Source organism: Pinus tabuliformis, chromosome 6 (assembly GCF_031772625.1).
Source record: "Pinus tabuliformis cultivar Carrire ecotype Pingquan chromosome 6, CPIR1, whole genome shotgun sequence".
Taxonomy (NCBI): Eukaryota; Viridiplantae; Streptophyta; class Pinopsida; order Pinales; family Pinaceae; genus Pinus; species Pinus tabuliformis.
The window spans coordinates 905956496-905979971 of record NC_142292.1 but is presented as its reverse complement, the minus strand read 5'-3'; positions in this window follow the sequence as shown (position 1 = coordinate 905979971).

The following is a 23476-nucleotide window of genomic DNA, read 5'->3' as shown; positions in this document are numbered from 1 at the left end:
TGTCACCATACAAATTGATCTATGGAATGGATGCAGTTTTTCCATCCTCTTTAGGAGTTCCAGTCATGAAGATCATTCAAGAAGTGCAAGATGAACCCAATGATGTACATAGAAGGATCAATCAAACTATCCAGTTGCAGCAATCTAGGGAGGAAGTATACAACAAGACCCAAGTTATTCAGGAAAATATTAAAAAGATCTTTGACAGAAGAACAAAATACAATGACTTTAACATTGAGGAAAAAGTTTTGAGATGGGATTCCAGGAGAGAGGACAAAGAAAACATGGCAAGTTTGATAATATTTGGAAAGGGCCATATATTTTTTATGCTTTTAGGGGAAATAATGCATTCTTCCTTAAAGATCTAGATGGAGTCGAGATACCTGGAGGTCCTGTCAATGGCAGGATGCTGAAGCACTACTTTTCTTAGCCTACAGATTTTTCTTACATCATTGTAAATATCATAGTCTTTATGGTTTTGATTGGGTAACTTATTAACAAAGGTTGAAGCCTGTAGTGAAGGCCCTAAGCCTGGATTGATGAGCTACCAAAAGTATCTTAAAACAACGAAAGAAATCAGATGAAGACATTACAGACATGGAGTACTCAAGGCTACTGATCATATGTTCTTGACACTTCACTTGGAGAAGTGCCATCCCCAGCTGGAGCCACTGTTAGGGTCCTATAAATTATAGGATCTCAAGGTGATGGAGTATTTTGTATTTGTAATTTCATATTGTACATAAATTTCAATATTCAAATGATTTCCAAAAATATATGAAAAAAGAAAATGAAAAGAGGGTATGTTAAAAATAAATAAATAAAAGAGGAAATAAGAACCCCACAAAAGAAAAAATAGAAAATAATACGGAAAGTGCTGCAAGTCTAAATGCCACTACTGATAAGTTAGTTCTTTTAGCTCATTATCAAATAAGGTTGTGTGCAAATTGTTTTTGAATGCCACAATGACTAAAGTTCTGTTCAAATCATACAATTTAATCATGATTGAACACATTTCAATTTCTGTTGAATAGGTTAGTGAATAAAGATTTACCAAACAGTTTAATCTTGGTAAATCAGTAGCTAGGTAGAAATAAAATTGATTCAACAGTTTAATCTGAATCAATGGTGAAATAAGTGATAGGATAAGGTATATTTTCATAAAAAAAAGTGATATGGGTTTGCTAGTTTAAATGCACCCTGCAAAGCAAGAAGAGGAAAAATGTTAGCTTAGAAAAAGAATTGAAATGAGAGGGTAGGTAGAAGTAGAATGGTGATTTCAGGAAAAGCATGAAAATTTTATCCTAAGTCAAATGTTAAAGATATTTTCATGTGTAGGAGAAAGGTGATGGGATAAAGGTTCTACTCTAAGGTTCGATATATCAAAAGATATTTGGTACATTTATCCACTATTCCTAAGTTTCACCACCCGAAAATCATTCCTCCGCGTATATATTTTGTTCATTCCCCTACCCCACCACATGTCCATTGAATCGTGATAAAGTACTGCCACCTTTCACCTCATCCAAACCCACCTTTTTCACATCCGATGGCTAATATTATGTTTTGGCCCCCCCTCACCATCCGAACTTTACCGTCTGGGAGGGGACCAAAATGGGCGGTATTAAAGCCCCGACCCACAACAACGTGGCACCGTCTCGTGATTTCACACCCCCCATTACTGAAACCATTAACCACCTCAGTCCCCTCCGAAAATGGTTTTCTGCGCCACACGAAACCACCACCCTATCCGTTACACTCCCACCAATCCCCTCTCGCCACCTCATCTATCCATTTCTCCTGCCAATCATGTCCACTCCCTCCAAATCAACCGGTTAAGTAGTTTAATTACTTAACCATTAATGTAACGGACTCGTGACATCATCAATAGGAAGCCTGAAAACTATAAAGTCCCTCCTTTCGCCCATTCACAGGTTACTGATATCATACTCTACTTATATCATTTTTCTGTGACAGGTCTTCCGATTCAAATCGTAACAGTTTACCCCAGCCCAGGATTACACCAGTGAACTTCCTTTCAGACTAGTCCGTCTATTTTCCTGTCTTCTCGAGACCGAGTCCATTTCTGCACCCTGTAAACATGCATAATCGAGATTTCACCAGTGTCTCAGCCTAATCCGATCATGCCTCCTAAAGATAAGGTACATGAAGAACCTGTGAGTCCTCTGATTGACCCTCGGATCGATTTTCATCATATTCCTTTGGCGGAAAAAGATTGCAAAATCCATGAAACCTTGTGTGAGTTTGATTTATTTGAAATGTATTGCTCGCTTGAAGATAAATTCATTTATAAGTCTGACGATATTAGTTAGGTCCGTATACTACTAGTGTAACCCCTCATTGTTTTATTACAACCCCCTTATTATATTCTTGTGCCCATGTAGTCCCCATATTGTTATTATTGTGCCCCATAGAAGCCCACTATTGTTATTAGTATGCCCTTACATTATTATTGTTATGTCGCCTCTGATTATATTATGACCCCTTAGACTCCTATATATAGAAAGGAGGTCTTGTCATTTGTATTAGCCAAGAATTGTTCATTTATGTAATGTAAAGGATGTTTCCCCCTCGAATAGGGTTATTTCTAAGTCATTGATCTATCTTTTCTACCTTTTTGTGAGTTGGTTTCATAAAATTTGGTATCAGAGCTTTGGATTCTAGGGTTTCGCTGCTCCAAACAGGTCTTCGTGGAATTTTCGCTATAACGTTTTTTCTGCAACTTTTAACAATATAAAAACAAAACCCATTTGAGAAAAAATTGTTCTGAACCTCGGTTCTAAATTTAAGATCTTGTTTTGCTATATTTCCGGAGATACAGTCCAAGCATTTAGGGCTTCTGCAGGGTCCCGAATTACATCCCAAATAGGCGAGCTTGGGAAAATCGTTATAACTTTCTCTTCAAGCATCAGACTGAAATTTTGCAAGAAGTTTCAGAAAGAGGACAAACTTTGGTTTTCTAGGTATCGGTTTCAGGTCCTAAGGTTGAAATAGTGACACTTGGAACTTCGTACAAGTTTTCTCTATTGAACGAGTCTATAATCAAGTCATCGTGGGAGATTTGACATAACTCTTCCTGGAAGAATCCAATCTTGATAAAACTTGCGGGGTTAGAAAGAGGACTTGGAGGGCTACTTCAGGACGCAATTTCAAAACTTAGAGATCTGAAATTACAGAGTTACAGTCATTGCAAGATCTATCTCCTAAAATCAAGAAAAGGCGATATGAGGAAGTTTGATGGCAATGATCCGTTAAATTGGATACTATAGATGGAGCAATATTTTGATCTACATGAGGTGCAACTGTTACAAAAGGTACACATTGCATCTTTATATTTAGATCCAATTCAATTTTTATGGTACAAAGGACTTTTTTCTCATAAACCACTTGTCACGTGGTCAATTTTCATGGAGGAAATGATAGCACATTATGAGGATACAAAGAGAAACACTTTCTTTAGCCAATTGATAAATCTCAAAAAAAAGGGTCCAATAGTAGAGCACATTGAGGACTTTCAAAAATTGAATATAAGGGTAAATGATATTCCAGAGAAGCAAAGGATTGATGTCTTCATAGGGACTTTAAAGGATAACATTCAACATGAGGTTCGTTTTTGGGAACCTGATTCATTGGAGAAGGCATTTAGGTTGGCAAGAAAAATTGAAAGCGAAATTATGGAAACAAGGAATCCCACCACTCACAACTGTAATTATGGAAGTGTTTTTTCTCCTAGCCTTCCACAACCTACAAGGTTTACACCACAAAAATTAGAAGAAAAAAGAGAAAGAAATTATTTTACTGAGAATAAATTATTTTACATAAGTGTCATAAGTGTGCTGAGAAGAAATTATTTTACATAGATTATGAAGAGGAGGAAGAAAAGGATCAATGAACATAAAAAGAGGATGATATACACTAGGAACCAACCCCAGAGAAAGAAGAAATGAATCCGTCCATATCTTGTAAAGCATTGGCAAGAATTACCACTCCTCAAACTCTCAAGATAGAAGGGCATATCAAGAAGAAAAAGGTTCAAGAAGTGAAAGATCACATCGAGAAAGAAGAAATGAATCCGACCATATACTGTAATGCATTGGCCAGAATTATCACTCCTAAAACTATCAAGATAGAAGGACATATCAAGAATAAAAATGTTCAAGAAGTGAAAGATCACATTGAGCATCAAGAAATGAATCCAACCATATCTTGTAATGCATTGGAAGAAATTACCACTCCTCAAACTCTCAAGATAGAAGGACATATCAAGAAGAAAAAGATTCAAGCAGTGAAAGATCACATCGAGCATCAACAACAAGTTCTCCAACTTTTAAAGGATAACACCACTTTGGTGCAGAATCAAATGAAACAACAGGTAGATCAACATTGCAGTGAAAGAAGTTTTGATGTAGGCGATTGGGTATTTTTACGGCTACATCTCAAGCAAGCCGTTACGGTATTTAATATTTGTATTTCAAAAAATTCACTAACCAAAAGAAGATGAAGGGTTCTATTGGTATAATAAGTGTCTTATCTTTGTTTAAGAAGACCTTTTGCTCCATAACTACATAATGCTAAGCTGCATTTAATGGGAATTCATAAATATTAACTTCACAAAATTGCGAGTGTGGACCTCCGAAGGCCATGGTGATAAGATGGGTGCCTAATGAGAACATACTTACCTTTGCACCCCACTCAACCACAAAAGTAATCTAAATAACTAAACATGCATTCACAGACCCAAAAATGGCAAAGCACTATAAGTGTTAGTCCAAAAAATCCAACAATGCCCTAATCAAGCTTTCTTGAACCATTAGAGATATCAATAATTTGATGACCCATTTAAAAAATAGAGATAATATACCCAAATGTAAAATAAAACAAACATAATGTGAATAAGCATTTATCGGACAACAAAAATCACAACACAAAACCAACTCATTCAGAGGCCTCCTTTGCTCATTACATAAGCTCCCATGACATCAACCTCCACACGCGCAAAATTTTTCCTCACATATAGATAAATGTGAGAAATTTACGAAGTGGCTCTTGTTGTTGCTGCGATGGCACATGTGCGTCCTACAATGACTCACTTAGTATTTTTATTTTTTTCAGGGAAGGTAGCAGTAGCATGCTTATTCATAAGGATTTAGTCATAAATAATTGGTGTCCCATCATTTGCGAATTTTCCCCTTTCTCATCATGGGTTAGGTCGATTTTAATAATAACTTGTGTCTCTTTTAACCCTCAGGTCCCAGAAGAAACTATACCTAAATTTCAAGGTCCATACCCAGGAATTTCTCTCTCCTTAGGCTTTCTTAGGCCCCAAATGTGCACTTTGGGATTTTCCTAGGTCTTCACAAAGATCAGGTTGGTTCCAAGACTATTGTAGCAATTTTCATGGAATCATGGCTTTGAATGAAGGCCCTCTAGGTATGAGACCTATTTTACGGCCTAGAGGAATTGACCTAAAGGATGGCCTTCTCTTTGCTTTTCTTGATGCAAAAACTATGGGAAAATAAGTTGGGATTCTCGAATGTGAAGGCGTTGCAATGGAAAAATCACCTTGTCATTACCAAAATGATGTTGTACATGCTTCATTATGCATTTCCTGTGATCACCACAATAAAAAGGAAATTTCTTATTGACATGGGATAACTATTTTCTTTGGTATTTTTATAAGGCATGCATTTTCCACATATGTTTAAGAAACACTTTTGTGAATATATATAAGGCGTGTTAGTTTGAAAATTTTACTTGATTATTTGTTTATGTTTTAAGGTGCTTAGTATTCCTTGGGATGTTGACACTACAAGGTTACATGATTATATGAGCAAGTTTGGAGAACTGGATGATGTGATTGTGATGCGGGCAAGTTTGAATAGCCATAGACTCACAAGGTGAAGAGTAATATAAGTTGATAAGATATACTTGCATGTCAAAATGATTAGATGTGATTTTATGATTAGATGGTATTTTATCTATGAAGAATGCACTAGGGGATTTTGGTTTGTTTTTCTAAATTAACTTTTTTCTAAATTATGATTTATCATATCTATCATTCCACGATTGCTTTCTTTTGAGAGAACTCAAACCCATAGCTTTTCCAAGAGACAATCTTCACAATTAATTATTGAATTTATAATGTTCTACATTGCTTGTTTGTCTTTAATGTTTTGTATTTTTTACTTTTTAGTATGATGGTGTATGGTCTCCATATTTTCCTTCCTACTGATCTCCAACAATGGAAAATTCCAATACCATGCTTTAAACAGGACACATTTATTTTTGGGACATGTACTTATGTGTCATTTTGTTTCATTTTTCTTGCTAGAAAGGTTCCTTGACCCTATTTGAGCAAATGCAAAGTATTAGAATTATTTATTTTCAAAATTTACTTTGAAAACTTGCTCTTTTCTTCTTTACATATTTCCCTTATAATCCTTATGGGGCTTGTATTTATCTGTGATAAAATTTCTTATGTATTTCCTAAAAACAAATTATTGTATCTAGTGATTGACTCATAACATGATCAATTTACAATAGACCTATATGAAAAAATTAAGAAAAAGGATGGTGAAAGTCATGAATAAAATGATCTTTTAAAGATTTAGAGGAGCTTTCATTTTTTAGAGAAACTAAATTTGTTGATAAGGGTTCTCTGATTAGATACTTGAAGTTTTAGAGTTTCTTTATTGAATGGTATTTGTATGCTTTTCTAGAGCTCTTTGACTTATTTGTTTAAGGTGAAGTTATCAAAGAGTGTCTTTTCTTTGACAAGCTATGAAGAGCTATTGAGAGTGGAAATAGTAAGCAACAACCATTTCCATATTATAGGGGTCTAGCTTAGAAATTGATTGGTCATATACTTTTTTGGATTCCTTTGTTTGGGATTTGAACCAGGTTTTCCAACTTTCCATCGATATTGCTAGATACATTGACCCAAAAGTCTACAATTCCCTTCACACAATCTTAAATGTTGTCAGACTCTTTGAACCTCTCCCTTTATATTGCAACAACAACAAAAAAATTCAATGGTGGAGATAACTACCTTATAGGCAATCACCATAGCCTCAAACCCATTCCTTCGACACAAAGAACGTGTAATCCAATCAGTCCAAGGGATCAAATAAGAAGTCAAAGCTAGTGAAAATAAGGATTGGGCTTGCCATCTATCAAGAAACTAATGAGATATCCTCCCTTCGAAGGAAAAACTATAACATACTAACTCCCAGCTACAAGAGGTATTCATGTAGTCACAACAACAAGAAAAATCCCACTGAAAAGCCCAACTACTAAGGAAGAGGCTAGACTGGTTCAAAATTTGGTCAATATGTGCATGCTAGATAATATTGCCAAAGCAATTCTTAACAGAGAAACGCTTATGTTGTGACCCAACTGTCTCAGGGTTTATCTAAAGATGTTCTTGAAGTGCCATAGACATTTTGTATTGACATTTGAAAAAAGTGTCAAAGGTAACTGGTCGTGTTAGATGGCACACTGAGGAGGGTTTGCAAGTTTCAAATTTCTATTATGTTCTACTCATGTTCTTCACAATACATAAATATAAATACAATTATTTCAAAACATATTGACTTTACAAATCCAAAGAATAATGCAAAATACTTAGTAACTGTCCATATATGATATTTCTATATTTCAAAATATATATATATATATATATATATATATATATATATATATATATATATATATATATATATATATATATATATATATATATATATATATAATTTAAAATATACTCTAAAAAACTTAAAGATAACATATCAATTATTATTTGTTTGATCATGGAGACCAAAGGACAACTTTTTCAATTTAACAATCCTATTGGCATATCTTTGCAACTTTTGGGGCAACTACTAGTATAAAATATATTCTAAATCTTTTTAATTTGGTATAATTTTGTAGAAACATATTATTATAGAATTATAAGTATAATTAAAATAAAATAATAATTATTATTATTATTATAAGATAAATATTTTATAATATTAATTTTGTAAAAAGTGTTATTTTATTATGAGTTTTTAAAAAGTATAAGATGAAAATTGGACTATATCCTTCCATGGAAATATTTTACAAAATAATTTGCATGTCTACATAACCCAATATAATGTATATCAACATTAAAAAGAGAAAAAATAATTAGAAGTAAAAAAAAGTGTGATTAAAATGTTTAAACCTCATGCTTTTCAAAAATATTTCAACATTAGATTTAAATAAACTATTTGAAGATTTAAATAAAATATAAAGTAATTCCTATTAAGAAGGAGATGTGTGTCCATAGGGTCTTGGATAGACAAAGATGAGTGCTTTGTTAAGACACTCTTTGATGTGAAGTCACCAGTTCAATTGCTTGCTCCGGTCGGGGTGATATATTGGACATGATGAAGATGTAGTCCTGCCAAGTTTACAAAAAAAAAGTGTAATTATTTTAATTCTTAATATAAAATTAATATATGACATTGAAAAATATTGATAATAATAAAAAAATCAATGTGAGTCATTAATAAAATAAATAAAATAATATTGACATATATTTAAAAATATTAATAACTAAAAAACCATTTTAATGTGAACAATAGAGTCTATAGATAAAATATTTCAATGCACATGTGATGTAAAATATTTTCATTTAACTCTATATATATTATATATTGTTTAGAAAAATTATGGATATAGCATAGAAAGCAATTGAAAAAGTAAGTTTTTAAGGTTAAAACGTTTGAAAAGTCTCACTATTTTAAGTTTTGGTTAGCTTTTAGGTATATTTCTTTTCTCAATTTTCCTTGAAATCCAACAAAGAAGTTACGTGCTCTATATAGCATTCAAAAATGAAAATCTCACAATGAATATATATATATATATATTGTTGAGATTTGCAACAAGAAATGCTAAAAATAGAAAATGCTAAAAATAGCACTGCTATAAATAGCGAGGCTATAAAAAGCAGTTCAGCCATTGGTGATCTTAGCAACAATGGATGAAAAGTGAAAGTGCTAAAAATATCTTTTCTAAAAATAGCATTTCGGGATCCCTTCTTATTTTAGTCTGTCCCTGGACTAAACATAGGAAGTAAAAATCGAATTTGATATCAACAATAGTTTGAAAATTAATTAATTAATTCATCTTGAGTTAATTAGTTAAGGAAAATCAAACTGGAAGTCTATGTGAGGACATGCAACGGTTCCTCCTTTGATTGAGGAATTTAACCTTCAGTTAAAAAGATAAGGATGAGTTGTAATTAGTTGACTTAGTTTAACTTAGTCAAGTCCAATTAGATTAATTTAATAGTTTGTTAAATTAATGAGAGTTCAGTTAGTTAATGCTTGCATGCATGTAACTATTGTAATTCAGATAATTGAATATTCACTCGTGGATAACTCATGCATGTCAGTTCAGTCAGAGACCCAGTTGAGATTAGATGGAGGGACAATGTACTATCTGTTGCTAGGATATTCCTTAGTGAATATTCCTTGCATGCAGAAGGAATATTATTCCTTATGGATTACGCAGTTAGACCCGAGGTTACAGTGAGTGTGATGAGGCCAATTCACACATGTGATATCATTGGACTGCAATCAAAATTGTGGAAGGAAATAGGAGGCTTGGAAGGCTTGATGAAGATATATTCTATGTCTATTGAGTCTGTGAGTTGTATTGTTTGAGTGTAGAGAGATCAGGATAGCTTGAGAGCTAATTCTTTTTGTAACTTGAATAAGATTTCCACTTGTATGATAATACAAAGTTGGGGTTTTAGGCTGGTGCTTTCCCCAGTGATATATCTTCTGTGTTATGGTTGATTACTTCTCATTCTCAGTTATATCTGTTCATGCTTGATGATGCTCATATCTGTTTAAGCTTTCGCAAAGTTTATGGTAGAAGTAGATCAAGTATTATGCTTTAGGACATTGCATATATCAGGTTGATCTAGAGGTGAAAATTCTACATGTTATTGGAGCAAAGGTGATCAAGTTAGAACAATATACAAGCAGGAGAAGTACGAAGTTTGGTTTCTAAATATTGAATTGAGTTCTTATCACATCTATTTCATTGATGGCATTCAGTGGCTTAAGACTCGAATATGCCCTTGATGGCAGTGCGAATTATATAGCCTGGAAGGATCACATGGAGGTAGTATTGGAAGATAATGGTCTCAAGGACTTCATTGATCAAGAAGTTCAAAAGCTGACTGATGCTACTTAACTGGCGGAATGGAAAAAGTGTGTGGCTAGAGCAAGGAGAATCCTCCTGGAGGGAGTTCGAGATCACATTGTCTCGAGCCTCCATGGGAAGGAGACTTCGTTTTCGATGTGGAAAACATTAAAAGATCTTTATCAGAATAGCAACGATCATAGGAAGCTGGTGCTAAAAGATAAAATTCGCAAGATCAAGTGCGAAAAGGGCGACACAATCTCTATGTTCCTGAACAAGCTCACCACCTATAGGGATGAGCTTGCAAGTGTAGGGGTCATGACTGTTGATGACGACATGGTGAGTCTAGCACTCCTCGGTCTTCCTAAGAGCTGGCATAGCTACCAGGACTCGGTTAATGGAAGAGAGAAACTGCCAGATTGGGAACGACTTTGGTTGGACCTAATGCAGGAGGAGATAAGGTGGAGCACTAGGGATGGATCTTCATCAAAACAAGATGATGAAGAAAATATAGATTTAGCGAGTAAAGCTAAGAAAGGGAAAGGGAAGGCGTCCCAATCCAAATCTTCTCATGGTGGGAAGAAGGTTGACAAGTCGAAGGTGCGATGCTTTCACTGTCATGAAGTGGGCCATTATGCTATGAATTGTCCACAGAAGAAATCCAAGAAGGGTTCCTCAAAGGGATCTGATGGTGATGCACTAGCTTCACAATTTGAGCTGGATTTCTCGCTTATCACATGCATGGTTTCATCCATGGTGGGATGTGTTTGGTACCTGGATAGTGGAGCCTCTTTCCACATGTCAGGTGACAAGAATCTTTTCAGTACCTTGGAGGAGAAGGATCTCCAGATGTGGATCGAGATGGGCGATGATGGAAAGTACTGTGTCTCAGGTGAAGGTACAATTGTGTTTCAAAGGGAGCATGGTGCTCCTCTCACCCTATCTGCTATTAAGTATGTACCAGGTTTGAAAAATAATCTTGTGTCTGTTGCTATGCAAGAAGATAAAGGCTATGCTGTAGTCTTTAGTAAAGGAAAAGTGTTCCTGAGGCATATCGGCACCGGACAGACCAAGCGAATAGGGATTCGAGTAAAGAATCTATACAAGCTGGAGGTAGATGACTATGCTGCACTGAGTTCCAAAGAAGAGGTGGTGTAAAGCCAAGATGTTGGTGAGCTATGGCATTAGAGACTTGGCCACTTACATCATGGGGCCTTGAAGATCATGCAACAAATTTATACCAGCTTACCCAAGGGAAAACTGGAGCAAACAAACACATGCAAAGGATGCACCCTGGGTAAGTATGTGAAAGCTTCCTTTCAGGATCAGGATAGTAGAGTTGGAGCAATCCTGGAGCGAGTTCACTCAGATGTATGTGGACCATTCTTTACAGCCTCCACCGCTAAAAAAAGGTACTATGTTATTTTCATTGATGATTTTTCTCGTAGATGTTGGATCTACTTTATGCAAAAGAAGGATCAAACCTTCTTGAGGTTTTGTGAGTTTAAAGCCTTGACAGAGAAAGAATCTGGGAAGAAAGTAAAATCCTTGCGTAGCGACAATGGTGGAGAGTATATCTCCTAGCAGTTTAAATACTTCTGTGTAGCAGAAGGAATTAAACGGGAACTGACGGCACCCCATAACCCACAACAAAATGGGGTGGCCGAAAGGAAGAACAGATCTATTGTGGGAGCAGCTTGAGCGATGTTGCATGACCAAGGCCTACCACTTCATTTGTGGGCAGAGGCATGCAATACAACAGTGTACATTCAGAACAGAAGTCCTCATCGTATTTTGGGGATGAAGACACCTCTAGAGGATTTTTTGGGGAAGCGACCAGATGTGAGTCACTTCCGCATCTTTGGATCACCAGTTTTCTGTCATGTGACCAAAGATGCTCGAAAGAAGCTAGACCCAACAACTGAGTTGGGGATACTTGTGGGGTACACAGATACACCCCATAACTATCATGTGTTTCTGCCTACCGGTCAGAGGACCATAGTATGCAGGGATCTGAATTTTGATGAGCAATGAGAAAAGAGCCATGCGAGTGTCACTTGAGAGGGAGCTCAAGTTGCATGGTGATGAGGAAATTTTAGTTCCAAAGGAGGAGGAGCCTCTTGATGATGTGGATCAGCCACATGCAGAGGATCCAGTGGTGGAGACCACCACTCCTGGAGAGTCTTCTAGAGACGAGCAAAAACGTTCGTGGGAAGCTGACAGATTGATGCAAGACGCAAGAGAGAATGTGGGGCAGCCATCCTCTCATCGCAGATAGAGGAGATCTCCCGAGAGATACAGTGGCTACATGGCCCTGGTTGGGGAGTGTGTAGCGACCGAACCTTCTTCTTTTCAGGAAGCAGTGTAGCAACCAATCTGGGTTGATACAATGGTAGAAGAGTATGATTCTATCATGCGGAACAGTGTGTGGGATGTTTTCCCCAGACCTGCGGACAAGTCAGTTGTTAGTTCTCGATGGCATTACAAGGTAAAGTAGGCAGCTGATGGCAGTGTTGAGAAACACAAGGCAAGGTTTGTTGCCCGAGGTTTCTCACAGGTTAAGGGGATCAACTATGATGAGACTTTTGCTCCCATAGCAAGGTACTCATCTATCAGATCGATGCTAGCTCTATCATCTCAGATGGGTTGGAAGATCCATCATATGGATGTGAAGATGGCGTTCCTCAATGGGAAGATTGAGGAAGAGGTATACATTGAGCAGCCCGAAGGATTTGAGACCTTCGATCGCGAGTCGCATGTTTGCCGACTCAAGCAAGCACTGTATGGGCTGAAGCAAGCACCCTGTGCTTGGTATACCAGGATCGACAACTATTTCACCGGATTGGGCTTCACCAAGAGTGAAGTAGATGTGAACCTTTACCACATCATGGTAGAAGGTAAGCCATTGATTATTGTACTTTATGTCGATGATCTGATTTTGACACGTGATGATCAACTAATCAAATCTTGTAAGGAGGACCTTGTAAGAGAGTTTGAGATGAAGGACATGGGCCTCATGCACTAATTTCTAGGCATGGAAGTGTGGCAGAAATATGGGGAATTATTTGTCTCAAGGCAAGTATGCCAATGAGATACTCAGGTGCTTTCACATGGAGAAGTGCAAGCCCATTCAGACTCCTCTAGCTGGGAACTGGAGGAAGGAGGATGCTACTTCAGGTGAGGTAGTAGCTGCTACTGTTTATCAGCAGCTGGTGGGTTCACTCATGTATCTGGTGAACACACGACCCAACTTATGCTTTGCGGTGAACCAGCTGAGTCAAGCTATGGTTAATCCTACCAAGATATTTTGGAAGGCAGCGACGCATGTGCTAAGATATCTCAGAGGTACTACACAGTACAAATTATGGTACAGACGGACAGAGGGAGTGAAACTGCAAGGCTTCACAGATGCGGATTGGGCAGGTAGTCCATTAGACTAGAAGATCACTTCTGGAGGAATCTTCAACCTTGGTTCAGCTGCAGTTTCTTGGTATAGCAGGAAACAGAGATCAGTTGCACTTAGCTTAGCAGAGGCTGAATACATGGCTGTGAGTCAGGCAACATGTGAGGCCATTTGGATGCGGAAGATTCTAGTGGGATTGTTTGGTCAGATGATGGATCCTACGGTGATATACTGTGATAATCAGAGTTGCATAAAACTCTCTGAGAATTCAGTGTTTCATGACAGGTCCAAGCATATAGATATCCATTACCATCATCTACGGGACTGTGTGGTCAAGAGGATCATGATGTTGCATTATGTTTCGACCGAGGAGCAGGATGCAGATATTTTGACAAAGGCATTGTCAAAATGCAAGTTCGAGTTCCACAGAGACAGGATCGGGGTTGCTGATAATCCCTTTCTTATTGAGAGGGAGTGTTGAGATTTGCAACAAGAAATGCTAAAAATACAAAATGCTAAAAATAGCACTGCTATAAATATCCAGGCTATAAATAGCAGTTCAGCCATTGGTGATCTTAGCAACAATGGGTGAAAAGTGAAAGTGCTAAAAATATCTTTTCTAAAAATAGCATTTCGGGATCCCTTCTTATTTTAGTCAGTCCATGGACTAAACATAGGAAGTAAAATTCGAATTTGATATCAACAACAGTTTGAAAATTAATTAATTAATTCATCTTGGGTTAATTAGTTAAGGAAAATCAAACTTGAAGTCTATGTGAGGACATGCAACAGTTTCTCCTTTGATTGAGGAATTTAACCTTCAGTTAAAGAGATAAGGATGAGTTGTAATTAGTTGACTTAGTTTAACTTAGTCAAGTCCAGTTAGATTAATTTAACAGTTTGTTAAATTAATGAGAGTTTAGTTAGTTAATGTTTGCATGCATGTAACTACTGTAATTCAGATAACTAAAGATTCACTCATGGATAACTCATGCATGTTAGTTCAGTCAGAGACCCAATTGAGATCAGATGGAGGGACAATGTACTATCAGTTGCTAGGATATTCCTTGCATGTAGAAGGAATATTATTCCTTATGGATTGCACAGTTGGACCTGAGGTTACAGTGAGCTTTATGAGGCCAATTCACACATGTGATATCATTGGACCCCAATCAAAACTGCGCAAGGAAATAGGAGGCTTGGAGGGCTTGAGGAAGATATATTCTATGTCTATTGAGTCTGTGAGCTGTATTGTTTGAGTGCAGAGAGATCAAGATAGCTTGAGAGCTAATTCTTTTTGTAACTTGAACAAGATTTCCACTTGTATGATAATACAGAGTTGGGGTTTTAGGCTGGTGCTTTCCCCAGTGATATATCTTCTGTGTTATGGTTGATTACTTCTCATTCTCAGTTATATATGTTCATGTTTGATGATGCTCATATCTGTTTAAGCTTCCACAAAGTTTATGGTAGAAGTAGATCAAGTATTATGCTTTAGGACATTGCATATATCAGGTTGATCTACAGGTGAAAATTATATATATATATATATATATAGATATATATATATATATATATATATATATATATATATATATATATATATATATATATATATATATATATATAGAGAGAGAGAGAGAGAGAGAGAGAGAGAGAGAGAGAGAGAGAGAGAGAGCACAAATTCATTGAGATTTAAGGGATGAGAAAGGAATGCGATTTTTTTAAAATTTTGCACTCTAAAAGAAGTTTGCACCCTAAAAGATTTGATCCCTCTTAAAGCATGCTAGATCTTTGGTTAAGATGGATCTACATTGGTAAATAAAGAAATAAACAATGTCTGAATTAGGATATTTTTCCTTCCACACACACACACACACATAATTTTAAAATATTACATATAAATTTATATATTTAAATATATATATTTTTTAATAATTATATTGAAAAGTATTTTTTATAATTTAATTTAAGGGGGTCTGCTTGGGGTAGCTCAATTGGCAATGGCCATGGAAATGAAGTCTCGCCGAACCAAGAGTCTTGGGTTCAAATCTTGTGCTATCCCCCTGTTCGGGGTGAGAAGTTGGACATGATGAAGATGTAGTCCTACCAAGCTCACAAAAAAAAAATTAAGGGGATAATTTTTTCATATTCAATATGAAATTGTGTTATATTATATTTAAAAATATGAATAATAAAAAATTTAATTTAAACCAAAAATAAAATATTTTTTGTAGTTTTTATTTTTCTACATCCCAATATGAGAGAATGCATAATTCTTATGCAAATGGGGTAGCAAGCTAAGTGGGCTTGATTGTGGGGAAAAACTCCACAGTTAAGCGCGCTTGAGCCAGAGGAGATCTGGGATGGGTGACCTCCTGGGAAGTCCTGGTTACCGGGTGCAAGCCCCGGAAGTGATGATTGATGCTATGTGATTCGTTCTCCACATTTCACTAGTTTCAATCCCACTTCTTCACCCCTGTGAGCATCACCCGATGCAATGAGTGCTAAGTGAACTATTCAAAAATCATGAGAAATTAGTCAGTTACGACTACCTCTCATGGAAATGGTCATACGTGAATGACTTACTTAACGCAGTTGAATCCCAAAATGATATCTAATAAAAATATTATTAATAAAATGATATCTTAATTTTAACTTTAACATAAAGGGGCAACAGGAGGGGGAGGGGTTATGTTTAATCCCAAAGGAAAACTAGTCACTAAATATTCTTGTGGATGGGTAAGAACAAAAACCAAGCGGAAATGTATGGTCTATTACTAGGCACAATATTGGCTTAAGATATCGGAAACTCTAAGATTGTAATCTTGGGAGACTCTCCGATTACTATAAAAATCTAAGCAATGACACATTTCCTAAAGAGAACCATCTCAAAATCCTTGTATAAAGGATTGATTGTGCTCTGGAACACTTTCTCTTGAAGTCTTTCTTCCATCTTCTCACAGGCCAAAATTTATAAGCAAATCTTCAAGCCAATCTAGTGCGCCTCCTTAATGTGGTCCATACAAAAATAAATGGTTCCAATCATTGGAAAAACATACCTTAGGATTTAGTTTGATGCATAGAAATCCCATGCCAACCATGTTGCAACTCATCCATGGTGGCAATATAAAGATAAATATAAAGTTTAATGATCACATGCAATGGTATTTCATTGATGTCGTGGCTGCAAATGATAAATAGGAAAATGCAGGGGAGGCTAACCCATTGAATATTCACACTTACTCCTTGGTGTTTGGACAAAATCACTTACCTCAAATTGAATGAACACCTTACCCTAGGATGAATTCTGAGATGTTGGACACAATGAATATTAATCGCGATTCAATGACCTCTTTGTGTGAGGCCAATGACTCCTGATTTAAATCCACATCCAGTGTCTAGTTCCTTCATTGTTCTACCAAGATGCAATTACAATGGGGGAATTCTCCCTACTTCTCCCAAGCACCTTTTATGTCAATTCATTAAGTGAATGCTATCTGGTCTTCCATCCTTAGTGACAGTAGGTTTTGGAACAGGCTCTGTGTGAACATATGTTCTATCAATTTCAGTGGGATATGTAATTGCCCCCATGTAAATTTGAGCAATCTCCTCACAAGGGCTTGAGATATTTCCTAATATGTGCACAGAAGTGGTAGCTTCTAGGCTTGTGGCTACCTCAAAAGTTTGGACTTCGGCGATAGAGGGGAAAATTGAAAGGTCAATATTTTCCTAAAATCTATTATTTCTTGGTTTCCTCTATTCCCTAAGGAGAAATCCTTCGTTCCCCTAGCACTTTGGCACCCTTTGTTTTTAGTTTCCCTTCTTTGGAATATCCCTCTATTCCAGGTTTGCCCTATTTTCCTAATCCATGCGAATAATTGTGAAAGAATTGTGGCCATCATGGCCTTCTTTGTCATTGCCCCTCCTGTCCATGTAAGTACCAACAACTCTATTCCCACCGATGTTTTTTGCACCACCTTCGACTACTATAATGCCTTCTATTTGAATCCCCTGAGCCCAGCCTAATTTGTTACATGGGTCTCCCCTATTTCACTATCATTCATGCTTACTAGGAAAGGCATCTCAACTTCTGCTAGAGGCACCAATGTCTATAACATATGCAACCATCATATTGAGACACTTCTGATAGAAAACATGGAAATCAAATGGAAACTTCATCAACAAGCGAACTCTCTTATCTTCCTTAATGAGGAAATTCACTCACTGAAAGACAGACACTCCTCTCATCATGACAAACTTGATGATCTGCGATGACAAATAGAGGACCTAAAGAAAACGTGTCATGCTCTATAAAAACAGGTTATTTCCAGTACTACTTCAAGCCATCCCACAGGAAATTGGCATTTAGATCTTAAAAGGCCTCTAGAGGAGGCTTTCTTGTTCCTTTTTTAATGAGCTCATATTGTAAATGTGTCCTACTATTAGAATAATTTTGTATGATCTATGAATGTCATTTTTCTATTATAGTATGTTTCCATCATAGTTTTTTTGTACATCAGACAGTGCCTCCTTGGAGGATTCTATGAAAAAATAAGATGCAATGCTTTGTATCTCCGATGTATTTGTTTTGACTAGGCGTATATTTTAATTTATTCTCTACTCTTTTGTGTTTAAAAAATATGTCAACTTTAACACAGACACACACACACATATATGACAAATTATTATTAAAAATATTTGAAAATATAGTAGAGATAAAATACTTCAATGTATATAATAAAATATATTTTCAACTTTATATTTATATGTAAAGCAAGTGAAAGTTAAAAAAATTCATGCATTTCATTAAAAAGGATATTTATTTAATATTTACCATGAAATTGATATGTAATATTAAATGTTTTTTTCAAAGACACGATTATAATTTGTATTAGAAAATAAATCTAGAGATCAAGTCAGAACCCTTACATTTTTCATCTTCCATCTAAGTACTACTACATACCACTGCCCACAAAAAGAAGCTTATGGTCCTAGAAAAAAAATTACCCAAAATTATGTGATATAACCTACTGTAAACCTGACAAAAAAACCATAGAAACAATTGATACTTACATACCATAGTAAAAGTTCAAAATCAAAAGAGATCCAACATGTCCATAGCTGCAAAGCCCAGGTCCTGATGCACTCCTAATGCTTCACTCGGTACGATGATTTTTCTGAGGTTGATCCTCACTAGGTCTAGCTACGACCTCCATTGAATTTGTTCCCACACTGACCATATTATCAACTTCCGCCAACGTTACATTCATTATGGGCATATAAGTGCACAATTATGATTGCAATATTTCCATCTTGCTCTAGAGGAGTTCCAGTTTGGTACCCATCAACAATTGAAACGTTGACCTCTCCTTCTCCTATGTGACACCCCTGTTTAACTAAGTCTTCATAACACCTTCAATAGATTCAAATAACTTCTCCAGGAGAGTGTTTAACCTAACTGGCTCTCTGTAAAAGGATGATTCCCTGGAAATCTCCGTATGAAGGCCCCTCATAGTTTCACAATGAATGCCAAGCAACAAATCTCTTAACAATGGAGATTGACACAATGAAAAACGATGAGGTCGAAGAGGATCACCATACTCCTGTATAAATATAACTCCACCCTAAATGCACCCACTTAAGTCATTAAATTCCAAACATTCCACTCGCAATCTTTGAGTACCGAACATTCCTCAGGCTTCCAACTTGCAGATACATTAAGGGAACAACAATGGATTCATTTGATGAGAAATTAAATGCTTTAGTTTCTCTAGATCGCCTATCTTCTGAAGGAGAGCCTTTAAATATTATGAATCAAGGTTCACATGCTACCTGCAATGAATGAAGTCATTTTGCGTATGACATATGGAGAATGTGTGAGCTCCTTGAGGCCTTCCCCTTTCAAATCCAAACTACACATTTAATATCAAGCATCCTTCCATGTCTACTTTTAATGATCTAACAGTCATCCACCTATTATGCGATATGAAACCTACACTCCTACAACCCACATATTTCCTCTTGAAGCTCCAACAAAGAAGAGAGAAAACTGATTTTGGTTCTTTTTCCAAGATTTGAATTTAGAGAGTTCCATTCTGATGCAAAATTTCTTGAGATTAATTGGCCTAATATTGAAGGTGCTAGAATGATCGGGATGTTTTCCTATTTTTATCCATTCATTTTCTGATGAGTTAAGGGAGTCTATTTCAGTTTTTTTGTATCCTCAAACTGTGATAGCTTCGAATAACAAGTTTAGATCTCTCTAGGCCACCCGAAGGATATAAGGCAATCCTTCTTTGAAAATTGCTCGATTCCTAGCAATCCAAATCATCCAAAAAATATATCTAGGAAAAGCTTCTCAACAACCAACTCGTAGATATGATGATTTTCATGGCCAAGGATGTTTATGCCTCCATTTTTCAAACATTTTGATCTAGTCATTTGGAATTGGATCAAGAGTTGTAAGATTTTCCAAGGTTGCTTTCCATACATATAGAGAAAAGGGGCATTGTTGAAATACATGTTGTATACTATCTTCTTCCTCCGTACACAATACACACTAGGATGGGCCGAGGATATTTCATCTCTTAAGATTCTTAGCAGTTAGGATTTTGTGATAAACTAGGGCCCAACAGAAAAAATTACCTTGGGTATTCCATCCCTTTGCCAAAGTTTTCTCTAGAGTCTTTTAGTTTCAAGATGATGGAGCTTTTTAATTAGAAATTCATATCCCACTTTGATAGCATATTTGTGCTGTAGATGTATCGAACATGAACTTTGATCACATGATGTGACCAAGATAGGTGCCATTCATGATGTGTATGAGAACCTCCCATTGTGAATGGAAGTTTAAAGGTAGTTATGGACTCAATCAACCTTTCTAAAACCCTTTATTATACCATATACATATATCTTTTAATTTTGTATATCCCTTGTTCTTCATCCAATCTGCCAATTGCTTAATGTCTTCTTATTCGCCTAAAGGTCCTTCCATGTTGCATATATATTTCTAGATGTTTATATGACCTCTGTTTCTCGGGTGCCAACTGAAGTGAGCCATAATCTAGGAGTTTCCTCTTTACATAAACTCCATATCTTTGATCTTGATCTAGACCATTCCATTGATTCCACTTGTAGCACGCAGGATCAATGAAAATATTTATGCAAAAAGGTTTGTTTCCACCATTCCTTTGAATCTAAAACTAGGCGCCAAACAATATTCACTCATAATGCAAGATTAATGTAGAGGGGGTATTTTATTCCCATACCTCTCTGATCCTTTGGGAAGAGTGGCACAAGTGCTTCAAAGCTCTCCAGCACTGGAGATGGTAAAAATGAAATTTACGACTGAGATTTTTTTTGTTATTTAACCCTCGTCTAGTGCATTACTCTCACTGCACTAGTGCATAATATATCTAAGAGCACCAAGTTTTTTTAAATTAAAAAATCTATAATGGTTCTTTTCTTAAGATGCCCTGGAGCATTCTAATACAGGTATCACATCAGTGCTTTGTATGATTATAGCACCCCTCTTTTTTTAAATTAAAAACTGCCTAGTGATGCTCTTTAGAAGATGCCCTAAGGCGTTTTAATACATTTACCGCATCAGTGCATCCTTGGAAAATAACACCGCATTTTTTTGAAATTTTAAAACTATAGCGACACACCTTCTTGGTATGCACTGGGGTGCTTTACTACATGAAAGGCACCGGTGCTATAGATGTATATATCATGGAAAATTTTTAAAAGTTACCTTTTTTGGTTCTATCGATTATTCAAGCACTGGTGCATTGTGTTATTTAGTGAACCATGTTTTTGTATTTTATAAAAATAAATTTTCCATGGTGCACCATGTTCCACGTAGCATCGGTGCGTCTATGGATAGTAAAACAAATATGCATTTGTAGATTGTAGATGGACCGTCCAAAACACATCTACTAAAACATTCCCCGCCCACCTCCGGTAGTGGCCTCCGCTAGAAACATATTTTTGGGATATTTTTATACGGGCTTCTGCAAAAACCTCTGCTAGAAGGTATTTTGCTTGTAGTCAAGCCTACCTCCTCGAGATATTCCATAGATTCCAAAATAGGCCCGACAACACCACGACGAACAAATACAAACTCGAATAACACACCAAACAGGGTAAACTTTCCATGAAAATGTCGATACCAAATGCAACAACCCAAAAACAAGCTAAGAAAATCGGTCAGTAACCACAGGTAAGAACCCCAACTCCCATCAAGTTCAATAAAGGAATAACGCCCCAAAACTAGCAGTTAGAAATAAACACCATCGTAACTCACAAACTAGGAGCCTACAACCATGTGATAAATCCTGAACCATATGATACCTTAAAATGCCTTCTCCAACCCCAGAGTTCCATCTCTCCCTACATGTAACCATTTTAGTCTTTTAGATCTAACTTCATTCTTTCATTTCAAATATATATATATATATATATATATATATATATATATATTAAGATTGGCTGGTGAGACATGTTCAAGGGAATTAAGCTTTTGTGCACTTGGATACACAAAGGCTTGCCAACGTGCCCTTTTCCAATTGTGTTACCACCCGCGAACAATATATTAATATAATAATAACATAATATATATATATATATATATATATATTTCACTTTCTGGTTCACGGATACCCGGGTCAGTGGGTAGCCACTACGTCCAGGGTTGTTTAACACTGAGTGGACGCCACCCGAAGGGCATCAACACCCCTCAGCCTATTTACTGACCTGACCCCAAGAGCTTTCGGGATTCGACCCTGTGACCTCCCATTGGCGAGGCACTTGATTTGACCAATTGAGCTAACTCTTGGGGCTTATAATAACATAATATTATATTAATATATAATATAATATAAATATACAAATCATAAATATGTAAATATACAATAATATGGGTTGTTATTATTTATATAGTTATTAATAATCATAAATAATTAGTCTTTAAGAAGATACAACCAATACTTATTGATGTAGATATATGCCTATCGACATATATCAACCACATTGGTAAATGTGGTTGTGTTAGTTATTAGTTTAATGGTAGGTATTTTATTTCTAAGGAATATTTTTAGGAGTTAGATATAGAGAATTGTGATTTATAAGGGTAGTTATGCATTTTTGTATTTTCAATTTAATTATAAAAATATCATGTCCACAAGTGTTATTGGGTTTTCCATTCAATTTTATTTATAGCATTGAACTCTTATTTCTTATTGTTTATTTATTGGGTTTTTCTTATTTCAAGTCTTTTTTTAAACATATGTCTAACTCATATATTAATTATTTTCATAACTAATAATAATAATTTAAAATAAAAATACAATTTAGTTATTTTTTATTTTTTATTTTTTACAAATATATTATAAAGTGTATTCATACTTATTAATGTTTACTAGCTATTTAATTTATATAATTATATTAATCTATAAATATATCCTTTACTTTTTAATAATAGGGTGAGGTTATAAATCCCTCTCCCTCTCTCTAGCCTCCCATGGTCAGACCATATTGTATGGGTCCACCATTTTCTCTTGCTCCTGCTCCTGCTCCCTTTGTTGATGTCTCTGCTACATGATTGACATATAAAATACATCAGCCTCATACATAAAATACATTTTTTTTTATTAAATGAAAAATGTATTTATAAATATGGAAACATAACTTTCAATTAAAAAAAAATATTGATGCGCCCAAAACACAATCATGCACTGGCTTTGGTGCACTTTAAAACACAACTGCATCGTTATCGATGTGTACATACATATGACACACGGTTGTTGGTTCACAAATTTAAATTTTCATCGTGGTGCATCATACTTATGCACCTGTGCACACATATAATCTTTT